This window comes from Xenopus laevis, chromosome 1S (genome assembly GCF_017654675.1).
Source record: "Xenopus laevis strain J_2021 chromosome 1S, Xenopus_laevis_v10.1, whole genome shotgun sequence".
NCBI lineage: Eukaryota > Metazoa > Chordata > Amphibia > Anura > Pipidae > Xenopus > Xenopus laevis.
This window is the reverse complement of record NC_054372.1, coordinates 68,101,017-68,113,855: the sequence shown is the minus strand read 5'-3', so window position 1 is coordinate 68,113,855 and position 12,839 is coordinate 68,101,017. Positions and strand designations below refer to the sequence as shown.

Genomic DNA, 12,839 nt, shown 5'->3' with positions numbered 1-12,839 from the left:
TAAAAAGAGAAAATCCTATAAGCATTAGGGATGCACCTAATCCACTATTTTGGATTCAGCCGAACCCCCGAATCCTTCGTGAAAGATTTGGCCGAATACCGAACCTGCACATGCAAATTGGGGATGGGAAGGGGCAAATGTTATTTACTTCTTGTTTTGTGACAAAAAGTCACACAATTTCCCTACCCACCCCTAATTTGCATATGCAAATCTGAATCCTACTGAAAAAGGCAGAATTCTGTACTCTGTGCAGCACAAGCTTCATATTAGGCAGTGGTGCCAGTTGGAAAGCTAGTGCCACCCACACAGGAACTCACCAGTTTCAATCCTGTTCCACATGAAGTTACCATCAAAATCCCAGAGGGAACCTGCCAAATGACAGAAAATAAGGCACAATGCAGGGTGCACTAAGATGCCAGGCTCAATATTGGTATATACACCCCCCAGCACCACCACTTTTGCTTTAGACTGGGGCTCTTATACTGCAGACTCCCCCCAAATAACCTACCTCCCAGAGCAAGCATCATGTGTCCGAGAGGCATCCCACTGTCATCCAGAAAGAATCTCCTTTTCATGTTGAGGGATATTAACTGCCCATAATAAACTTCATCACACCTATGGGACAGGCCACACAGACCCATTAGTATTACACAGATAGACAGACATCCTTACACAACAGCCTGGGGATATGAAAGTCACCAGCGGCAGCTTCCTAGTTCCAGGACTGTAAGAGCCACTAAATGAAGGTTGATGGCTATGGTGATCACTAACGGAGATTTCAGAGACACGGCCATCCTACGGGTACATGTACCAGGGGGTAGGATTGGAGGGGCAACGGTGGGGGAAATAAATATGTACAGGGGGATTACAGAAAAGAAAAAGGAAGAGAGTAAGGAATATATAGATGCAGCATTTTATAAGAAAAGGCAGTGTTACTGGGCTTGAATCCAATATTCTCTGTATATAACTACTGAGCTGATACTGTATAGATTATATAGATAATACCCCCTACTGTAACTCATAAGGATATTAAAAGTCACTGAGGGGATCTGTGAACATATAAAGACACAATGTTGATGACTGAGTTATACAGGGAACTCTGAGTATCACTTACGTATTATAAGGGATAATGTACCCCCTACTGTAAATGATAAGGATATTAGAAGTCACTGAGGGTTCTGTGACCATATAAAGGCAAAGACTGAGTTATACAGGGTAACTGTTGCACATGTATAACATTGCCATTCTTTGCTTGTTTGCCAGGACAGCACTTGGTCTTTTCTACTTTCTTAGCACAATTACTAGCCAGCGGTTTGTAGAATGTTATTCTTAGAGCTGGATACATACAGTGATGCCTCCATTTTACATACCCTTATTTTAAGTTTTTACTATTATACCATTTTTTGTGGTCCCACCAATATATAATGCATAATACATTTCCCTGCCTTTACACCAATTTTTCTGGTCCCCTGTAAAATATAAAATGGGGGTTCTACTGTACATAAAGTAGAGCAACAACAGCAGGAAGAGGTTTTGCACAACAACATGTCACTACTATAGAATCTATGTTTATACACTCTGTTTCAGTGTAGGGGAAAGCTGCTTTGTTCCCAGAGTGGTGGAAGGGTCAAAAGATGGCATCCAAATAGTACCAATGAGGTGGATACAGGACAGGAGAGGTGCAAAGAAGCATACTATGAATTACTACCCCTGGAAAAGAAAGAGGTGAAACTGCATCTCTCTGTCAGATTATTATCGTGAACACAAGATCCCAAGGGGATTCCACATAAACAACACACCTACCATCGGGAGAGCAAACCCTGAGTTTTGTAAACGGTGGTGCCAGATCCTGGACCGATGTTCTTTGGATCCGATCCTACTAGTGACAGAGGAAGTGGGCCGTGAACTGAGACAGCAGTGATCTGGAAGCCTTCGACACCGAGTGGGGACAGCAATGACATATATTATGTGAATAAGTACAACCCTCTAAGTAAATTTACTAAAGAAGTAGTACTTAAACACTGGAAAATAGTGGCCAAAGATGAAGCGCTAACCCCAAAGATCCCCAACAAACCAAAATTCAGTTACTCAAGGAATACCAATCTTCAAGAACACTTAAGCCCCGCCGACCCAGTAGGAAAATATGTGCAACCTAGGGTCCAACATTTTCTATCCTCTCGTCCAGGTGTGTACAAGTGCACAGGTTGTGTAGTGTGCAATACTCTAATAGTGGGGAAAGAGTTCAGACATCCCAGGACGGGCAAAAGATATGAAATCAAACACAGGTTAACGTGCACATCCACAATGGTAATATATGTCATCAAATGCCCATGTGGCCTGATTTACTACGGTAAAACCATCAGGCAATTGAAAGAGAGGATTAATATGCATAGGACAAGCATTAGAGCAGCTCTAGACACTGACAGAAAGTTTGATGCAAACAAACAGGATATGGCACAACAACCTGAAGCAAAACATTGGAAAGAAGCGAGGCATGATCCATCTACATTCAAGTGTATGCCAATCGATCATGTACCTAAACCGCCCAGGGGTGGTGACCTTGATAATATATTGTTGAGACGAGAAGCTTTTTGGATACACAAACTTGATTGTGTCATGCCCAGAGGACTGAATGGGCAACTGCAGTTAAATTGCTTCTTAACCTGAGGATGTTTGCAGTTAACAACTATATAGATTTATTTATACTTTTTGTTCCACAGGAAGGGTTTATATAAAGTATCTTATTACAGTGTGATGGATCTCCAATATCTGTAAGTACCATGTTTCCATCTTTATTGTTACATTGTTTCTAATCAAGAACAAAGTATCCTTGTATGTGCATCTATATACACATGAAAGACTTGGCACTGGAGCACAACACTGACACCCGATGGTGGAAAATGGGAATGACACTTTGCACTGACAATGAATGAACTTTATTTGTGGAAACAAACAACTGTAAAAGGACTGATGACGTAATGAGGGTGCCAAAATTCACAAGAGGGGGAGGGTATTTAAACTATTGTTCCAGCTGTGGTGCACTCCAGTCAAGCGTTCTCATCATGCCTGAGTGCTGTCAAATGTATTGATGTATTGTAGATAGTGGTTCCCCAAGATTGACACACTCCAGGGCTTCATAATGTAGTTTAGAAAAATAAATACATTTTCTTTTCTAAACTGCATTATGAAAACGATACACTGATACAGTACCGTACAATACACAGACCTCACACCAGCGAGGTTGCACTCAATGGGCCTTATGCCAAATAACCTTTGTTTCAAATGTGGAGCCAGTCTGGGCACATTCATACACATCTTCTGGACTTGTCCGATAATTGATAAAATTTTGGGCAAAAGTAACAGCATTCATAGAACAAACTCTCGACCTGCCAAAGGTGTGCTCACCAGAGGCATGTCTCCGGGGTCTGATGGAACATATAGTGCCAGACAAGCATAGGCGCTCCCTATTGAGACTTGAGATAAATGAGGCCCTCCCACTTTATAAGCTGACCTATTTGAGTCGAGGCTGTCCAGACAAATTTGACAAAGTCTGGGGCCCGTGGGCAGACACCATGGACTCCGCTACAGCACAAAACAACAGATAAAATAGCACCCAGGTCAGGAACGTCTGAGTGTACTGGGTAACTACTCAGCCTCTCCCCCCCCCCACTATTTGTTGTGTATTTGTTATAAGTTAAAAAAAGGTTTGTTCATTCATACACTCTGCTTTGTTGGAATAATGCAAAAAAGATGGGCACAATACAACATTTCTTCTTTATACTTGAGATTGAACCATCGGCAAATGAACCTTGTTCAAACCAATAAATAAAAACCTTATATATATATATATATATATATATATATATATAAATCGTAGATATATTGTAGATATTTCTATCTATACAGATATATAGGGGCAAATTTACTAAATGGTGAAGCGACTAACGCAGGCGAAATTTCGCTAGCGTGACGTAATTTCGGTACTTTGCCGATTTACTAAAGGTCGCCAGCGTAACTTTACTAGCGAACGAGATAGACTCTAGCGGTACTTCCCTCCCTAATGCCTGGCAAATTTGGGCTCTGACGAATGGGCGTAACTATGCAAATTCAATAAGATGCGGATTTTACTGAACATTACCTCTTGCGCCAGACTTGCCTTCGCACCTCAGACCAGGCAAAGTGCAATAGAGTAGATAGGAGTTCCTCAAAAAATTGTTGAAAACTTTTCTAAGTCCCAAAAATCGCTAGCGTCTTTTTCAGGGTGATAGGCTGAAAAATAGTGTAAATTTTTTGGGGTTAACCGGCTTCCCCCCCTACATTTCCTAACATATGGCATATTAACTATACACTGGGCTCATGTGTAGGGCAATATAACAACTTTATTTTATTTTATTATGGTTCCCTGGGCTTGTGTAGTGTAATGTATTTGCTGCAACATATACGTCGAATGAACTTCCCGCCGTATCCAACGCTAGTGCAACTTGGTTTGGCACAGTAATGTTAGTGCAACTTTGCCAGCATTCAGCGACCTGGACGCAGCTTCGGATTTTAGTGAATTAGCAGTGTCCTGGCGAATCTACGCCTGGCGAAGTGTTGTGCTGTGAGCGAACCTGTCGCTGGCGAATTTTCAGAGGTTAGTAAATTTGCCCCATAGAGTGAAGCAGAGGGATATTAGAGGCAGAGAGGTGAGTGTGGGGTTAACTCAGCAGAATGAGAAGGGAAAGGATAAAAGAGGAGAGTGAATAGAGTGATACAGAGGGTTATTAGAGACAGAGAGGCGAGTGTGGGGGTAACTCAGCAGAATGAAAAGGGAATTGGTAAAAGAGGAGAGTGAATAGAGACAGGGGTGAGTTTTGGTGGGTAACTCAGCAGAATGAGAAGGGAAAGAGTAAAAGAGGAGAGTGAATAGAGTGAGGACTTGGATAGGTGAGGGATACAATGGAGCAGTGGGGCAAGGAACTGTAGGGGTTAATGTGCTTTGTGGAGAGAATGATTGTAGGCAAAACCCACAGACAACCTGTACTATAAGATTTATTAATGAATGTAGTTACACAGCTATACACAAGTTCATTATAGTCTCTATAACTCACAGACAGTCTGTCAGACCTTCATTTTATACACAGACATACAAAAATGTATGGACCATGAGGTGTAAGTTCCCCTTTTCATATGGAGCCTCATGGTGTATACAGGGTTTCCTGATTGGTGCAGCATGGCTGATCCCAAAAGCAGCCACAAGGAGTCGCTGCTGTGCTATATAAAAGGAGATTGCCTTGTGCTCGCAGTCATTACTGCTGGAGGATTCCTACTTTCACAGAGGAAGGTGACCAGAACTCATTAAAAGATGTAAAGGGCTAAAAGGGAGTTCGATAGCCCTGTGGGCTGATGCAGGCTACTCCAAAAGCCTGGAAAGCTCAACCGTGCAGGTTTGGAGTTTTGCTGGACATATTTGTGCTTGCGCTATGGATAGTGCTGGAAGCTGTAGTTCTGCAGATGAAGATAACTGAGTGCTCGCGCTATAGACAGTGCTGGGAGCAATACCCTCAAGATAAAGCAAGCTGCCTGTCCTTGGATAAAAGGATTTATCGCTGTGGATGCCTGTTCCAGTTCGGGAGGAGCCTACCCATCAGTGTGAATCCCAAGGGTGAGTTGTGCCTAAGGGAGGGTAGAAAAACAATAAGGATCCAGCGTTTGTGAAACAGGCTGTTTGTGTGCCTGCCACGTGGGAGCCAATATCTTGTCCAGTGGGAAAGGTGTTTGGGGCAGGTAGCGCTACCTGGGGACAAATTTACTCATTTGGGATGAGGGACTGAGTCTTTAATCTGCAAATGAGTAGTTCGGAATTTGCCTGGCATGGAGGGCCAGGAAATGGACTGCCACAGGTTCCCATGGGAGTGGGTTATATTTGATATGATGTAAATGTGTTTTACTTCCCCTTTAAATTAGACTTTCCTTATATAAAGTTGTTGTTTATATATAATAAAGTGTGTGTTTCAAGTTATTCCTAATGAGGCCATCCGCAGGTGCATTCCCGGATCCCATTAGGTGGAGGCACTACCAGAGAGAAGAATTCCCAGAACCCTTTCACCTAGCAAAGGAGACTCAGGACCTGTAAGTCAGTAAATATTGTGATGTACCACTTTGGCACCAGGGGGGTGGCCAAAAATGGGTTACACATACACTGGCATTGACACGCTAAGCTAAACACACCTGACAGATTCACACTCCTCTGCCCTGGGAAAGAAGCTGCTTCATCATGAGGAGATCTACTCTGATTCTCTCAGCAAGTTTCTCACAGAGGGAAGGGGCGGAGCTAAATCCGGACTGCTGCTCTGAGAAGTAGAAAAGGCATTGGGATGGTCCTTTATTTGAAGGGGTGCTGACCATAAAATAAGCCTTTTATAAGTTTAATGCAGGTTCTTAATGGTAATTTTAAGAAAATTGTTAATTTAAGAAAGAACAAAACAATATATATACATATTGCATGAGAATATCCTTAAATATGAAGTACAAGTCCAGGGAGGAGCAAGTGCCCAACCTTCCTCTATTTGTAGAAACCCATGGAGGTCACGGAGGAGTTCTGTGACCATATAAAGGCACAAGACTGCAGGCTGGGTTATACAGGGAACTTTGAGTATCACTCATGTATTATAAGGGATAATGTACCCCCTACTGTAAATGATAAGGATATAAGAAGTCACTGAGGGGGTTATGTGACCATATAAAGACACAAGACTGCAGGCTGGGTTATACAGGGAACTTTGAGTATCACTCATGTATTATAAGGGATAATGTACCCCCCACTGTAAAGGATAAGGATATTAGAAGTCACTGAGGGGCGTTGGGTGACCATATAAAGACAAAAGACTGCAGGCTGAGTTATACAGGGAACTCTTTGCATCACTCATGTATTATAAGGAATAATGTACCCCCTACTGTAAATGATAAGGATATTAGAAGTCACTGAGGGGGTTATGTGAGCATATAAATGCACAAGACTGCAGGCTGAGTTATACAGGGAACTCTGAGCATCACTCATGAATAATAAGGAATAATGTACCCCCTACTGTAAATGATAAGGATATTAGAAGTCACTGAGGGGGTTATGTGACCATATAAAGGCACAAGGCTGCAGGCTGAGTTACACTGGGAACTCTGAGTATCAGTCATGTATTATAAGGGATAATGTATTTCCTACTGTAAATGACAACGATATTAGAAGTCACTGAGGGGTTTTGTGACCATATAAATGCACAAGGCTGCAGGCTGAGTTATACAAGGATCTCTGAGTATCACTCATGTATTATAAGTGATAATGTACCCCCTACTGTAAATGATGATATTAGAAGTCACTGAGGCGGGTTTTGTGACTATATAAAGGCACAAGACTGCAGGCTGAGTTATACGGGGAACTCTGAGCATCACTCATGTATTATAAGGGATAATGTACCCCCCACTGTAAATGATAAGGATATTAGAAGTCACTGAGGGGTTCTATGACCATATAAAAGGCACAAGGCTGCAGGCTGAGTTATACAGGGATAATGTACCCCCTACAGAAACATGCCAGTATGTCCAGCATGCTTCGTGGGTTGGTGAGAGATCTAATTAATTTCCAGGCAGAACACTCCTGGTTAGAATGTCCCTGATGTAACATAATTATCAGTTTATCCCAGTACAGAGAGGTGTAGGATAACATGAAGCTGTAGCAGAGCAGCTATGAGAGAACGGGGCAGCATTATATACAGAGTATATGTATATGGCGTTGTTTATAGCACTGGGGGTGGGACACACAAAGAATATTCTATACAGTAACTCACAACACAATGTACCACATACCTGCACTCTGTCACGATTCCAGATCAATTAGTTCTGTCTGAAAAGAGCAGCAACTCGGTTATCTCCGCCTCGTTATCACGTGGACGTCCCCTTTTACTAAACCCCGCCCTTGGTGTTCGAGACTTCATAACCATGTGGGGCGGGACAGAGATTGGGGGCGCTGCTCTGTGCGACACTGTAATTAGACAGAAACATTTTCTATATTATATACAGGCAGGGCCGCCATCAGGGGGGGACAGGGGGGACAAGCGTACCGGGCCCGGGCATGAAGGGGGGCCCGGCAGCGCTGCATTTTTTGAATATCCGGGCCCCCCTTACGAGCGCCCGAGCCGTACGTCCTCCCTCTGCATTGCCGAATGCGGAAGTGCCGAGAAGCCGATGCGCCGAAAAGACCCGAAGTCACGGAAAAAGCCGAAGTCCCGAAGCGCTGAAAAGACCCGAAGTCACGAATCGCCGAAAAGACCCGAAGTCACGAAAACAGCCGAAGCCGAAGTCCTGAAGCGGCGCCAAGACCCAAAGTCACGAAAGGAGGCGAAGTTGAAGTACTGAAGCCATGAGTTCAATTCTACTGAACACCAGTTTGTGTATTTTTTTTTAATCCCCTGGCCACCAATGTATTATTTTAATATTCTATAGGCCCCTGCCACCAATCTTTTTGTAAAACATTTTTTTTGGGGCCCCAATTTTTTTTTAACTTGTAAGGGGCCCCTTGCCACCAATGTTTTTTTTTTGTTTTTTTTAACTTATAAGGGGGCCCCTGCCACCAATGTTTTTTTTTTTTTTTTTTTTTTTTTTTAAAAAAAATTTTTGGGGCCCCAATTTTTTTTAACTTGTAAGGGGGCCCCTGCCACTTTTTGTTTTTTTAAAAAAAATTTTTTTAAAAAAATTTTTTTGGGGGCCCCAATTTTTTTTTAACTTGTAAGGGGGCCCCTGCCACTTTTTTTCATTTTTTTTGGGGCCCCAATTTGTTTTTAACTTATAAGGGGGCCCCTGCCACCAATGTTTTTTTTTCAGTTTTTTTTACTTTTTTTTTTGTTGGGGCCCCAAGTTTTTTTTAACTTATAAGGGGGCCCCTGCCACCAATGTTTTTTAAAAAAAAAACATTGTTTTTTTTTATTTGTTTTTTTTTGGGGCCCCAATTTTTTATAAGGGGGCCCTGACCATCAATAGCTTTTTATAACTTGTGTGTGGGGGGGTTACTTTTTTAGCGCTGATGTCTGTGTGGTCTTTTAACTGCGATGTGGAGTGGGCGGCATATGGGGTGGAGCTTGGTCGTCAGTGTGGGCGGGGCCCAGGGGGCCCCAGAAATTTTGTTGTACGGGGCCCCGTGATTTCTAATGGCGGCCCTGTATACAGGTGAGTTTATGAACTGACTCTTCACAGATATCCCCTGTTCCAGCAGCCTGAGCCATGGGAAGCCAAAGCTTTTAGCTAGAGAATGGGAGGGGCATGGCCTACAGACCTTGCTAGAGTTGTGGCCCTTTTACCAACTCCCTTTTGTAGGAGCCCGTCTTGTTTCTGATGTAGCACAATCCACAATGCATCTTTGCATATTTCAGTTTCTTATTTTTAATCCATTTCCTGGTTGCTAGAGGAAATTGGAGTTGGACCCTAGCAACCAGATTGCCGCTGAAAATCCAAACTGGCCAGCTGATGAATAAAATGCTCCATACATTCCAATAAGTTGCTCACCTTTAAATTAACTTTTAGTATGATGTACAGAGTGATAATCTAAGACAATTTGAAACTGGTTTTCATTTGTTATTATTTGTAGCTCGAGTTATTCGGCAGCTCCCTGGTTTGCCACTTCAGAAAGCTGGTTGCTAGGGTCCAATTTACACTAGCAACCATACATTAATTTGAATAAGACACTGGAATATGAATAGGAGAATGGAAAGTGGAGTAATAAAAGGTAGTGTAGCAAATGATGTATTCCATTCTAGGCAGCCTGGCAAGGTGTGGGTTCCTTTAACAGCCTGGTACCAAATAAAGATGCCATAGTTTTTGTTTTTATAATGAGACTGAATGCAGAACTGTCTGTTTTACTAAAGATGTAAATGAGAATAATAAAGAGCAAATAGAAAAACCTATCAGTAAAGGACAGTTATTAAGCATTCATTAAGCCTGTGGTGCAGCACATATAAGTGACAGTTGTGATTGTTGTGTTAGTGCCACTTATCTGTAATCCCTGGTGTTGTCTCCATGAATTCCACTACACACAATATGTAATCACTTAGTGGATATCCACGTTCCCAGGGAGTGCAGTATCCGCTCTGTCATCCTGGCTCTCCTTTTGTGTAGAACTGGGCCACTAGCTAAGCCGGGGTCACTAACACTAATGGACACTGGAACCTGGGGCTCTAACCTACTCTGCCCAAAAAAGGGGCCAGACTAACGAACCTTCTGCTTCTTATGAAACAATTCCGAGTCCCTAACTGGTCCCTAGATCTGCACCAGCTACAGTGAGGCCTATTGGAACAGGAACCTGAGGTGCCTCAATTGCAGGGAGAGTGAAGTCCTTCCCTGACTAGGGTTGCCATCTCGCCTCTTTAAAACCGAACACATATGGAATCCACAGCCTGCATGTCTAATTAGCAATTCATTTAGATGCATGTAGGGTTGCCACCTTTTCTGGAAAAAAACACCGGCCTTAGCCCCGCCCAAAGCCACACACCCAATCCCGCCCAAAGCCACACTACCTGTGCCTAGCAGTCCAACTGAGCCAGCAGCCGCACACACAACACACTCGGCTCCCCCTGCAGTCTGCACAGCTGCACTCGCATCTAAGCTTTAGTCACGCTGACGCGGCCCACACAATGAAATCGTCATCATCACACGAGCTGAGCTGGGGAATTGGGAGGAGGGAGCAGCTAAGCTGCTGAAAAGTAAGTGGCTTTTTCTCCCCCGTGTGGCAAACCTAGATGCATGGCTGCACATAAATCAGTTCAGTCTGCAGCATGCATTTACAGTAAATAAATTGCTCATTAGCCATGCAGGCTGTGCATTCATTATGTGTTTGGTTTTAAACGGGTGAGGTGGCAACCCTATACCGGCATTCCTATATATTTATCTTTTTTCCCTATTAATAACATTGGGATCAACCATCAATTTACCAGCCAGGCTGGTAAAATACCGGGCAGGTGGCAACCCTATCCACGACTGACACACTAATTGGAACCGGCAGTTGGTGCAGCCTCTCCTCCACTTTTCCAACTTTACATCACAAGGGATCTCTGTCTCACTCCTGCTGCTGCCAGATCTGCTCTCTCCTCGACTATTGCCTTGACTTCCTTTTTACAAGCATGCTCTTTCCTGGCCTTGTTGCCTGGACTTACTCTTTCCCAGCATCCCTCACACAGTCACATGGCATCAGCCTTGCTGCTTCCTCGTTGCCTAACACTGCCATCTGCAGGCTGGAGGTAAACTTTGCATCGTCCTATCTGCCTATTACAGTAGCAACAATAATAAATGTGTAGCCTTAAAGAGCATTGTTTTTTGTTTTTTTAGTTTGGGTCAGTGATCCCAATTTGTGAGCTGGAATGAAGAAGGAGGCAAGTAATTTAAAAAACTATATAAAATATACAATGAAGACCAATTGAAAAGTTGCTTAGAATTGTCCATTCTAGAACATATTAAAAGTGAACTAAAAGGTGAAGCACCCAAGTTGTAGGGGCACATACCATTTCTTAGGCTGCGCTGCTCCCTTCATCTGTGGGACTGTAAGAGCGTTCAGACTTGGGCTGTCCCAACATCACCCCAGACCTCTTTGTATGGCACCCAGTCTACAATAATGCAAAAGAGCTGATAACTGCCTACAGTACTGGCCTAGAATAATACAGCTTTCCTTTCCCCTGAAGTCAATGTTATACTTATACTTAATCCAGTGATCATATATGATGTAGTCTGAGCCTGCCAATATTGTTACCCAGGAGTCACAGCAAGAAGTTTTGCTCAGGCACATTTTTATCCACGATGGATTGTACTTTTCCAAAGTCCATGATCAGATCCGAGGAGCTGAAATGGACTTTTAATCATCAGTGCTTCAACTTCCCATTAAAACCCATTCTTCTCACCTGGTCAAGGTGGTTTCTAAGTGCACCAAAGCGTAAGGGCTGGACAAGAAAGCCCACTTACAGGTAGACTGGTATATAGGAGATTAATAGGAACGCCAGTTGCACCCCTTTAAGGGGCCACTTTTGAAGATATTATTGTTAGCCCAAAGTGAAACCAGCACAGTATAGTATTCATTATTCCTACAAAATTCTGCGTTTCTATCATACATGTCTCCTTTAAGGCTTTGTCAATAGGGATGTAGCGAACGTCGGAAAAAAAGTTCGCGAACATATTCGCGAACTTGCGCAAAAACGCGAGCGGTTCGCGAACCCCATAGACTTCAATGGGAAGGCGAACTTTAACATCTAAAAAAAAAATTTCTGGCCAGAAAAATGATTTTAAAGTTGTTTAAAGGGTGCAACGACCTGGACAGTGGCATGCCAGAGGGGGATCAAGGGCAAAAATGTATCTGAAAAATCTGCCTGTGTGTGCTTGGAAGAGATAGTGTAGGGGGAGAGCTGTTAGTGATTTCAGGGACAGATGATAGTAAGTTTGCTGGCTAGTAATCTGTTTGATACTGCTCTGTATTGGAGGGACAGAAGTCTGCAGGGATTTGAGGGACATTTTAGCTTAGGTAGCTTTGCTGGCTAGTAATCTACTGTTCTCTTTAAACAACTGCCATACGTTGACCTTGTAGGCATTGTTTGCCCAGTTTTTTTGGACGCAGCCACTGAAGCACAGTTGCCAGAAAAAATATGCCATATAAATGCTGAAAATAGTCATTTTTCGCCATACGTTGACCTTGTAGACATTGTTTGCCCAGTTTTTTTGGTTGCAGCCACTGAAGCACAGTTGCCAGAAAAAATATGCCATATAAATGCTGAAAATAGTCATTTTTCGCCATACGTTGACCTTGTAGACATTGTTTGCCCAGTTTTTTTGGTTGC

General features: G+C 43.0%; 1 long non-coding RNA gene across 1 annotated transcript; it reads right to left on the bottom strand.

Annotated features, from left to right (window-relative positions):
* Nucleotides 1–4,855: 4,855 nt before the first annotated feature.
* LOC121399319 lies at nt 4,856–10,820 on the bottom strand. The gene is made up of 3 exons (XR_005964910.1): nt 10,539–10,820; nt 7,840–8,014; nt 4,856–5,655 (listed from the first exon to the last, which is right to left on the bottom strand). It is a non-coding gene; the product is annotated as an uncharacterized LOC121399319 (long non-coding RNA).
* Nucleotides 10,821–12,839: the final 2,019 nt, after the last annotated feature.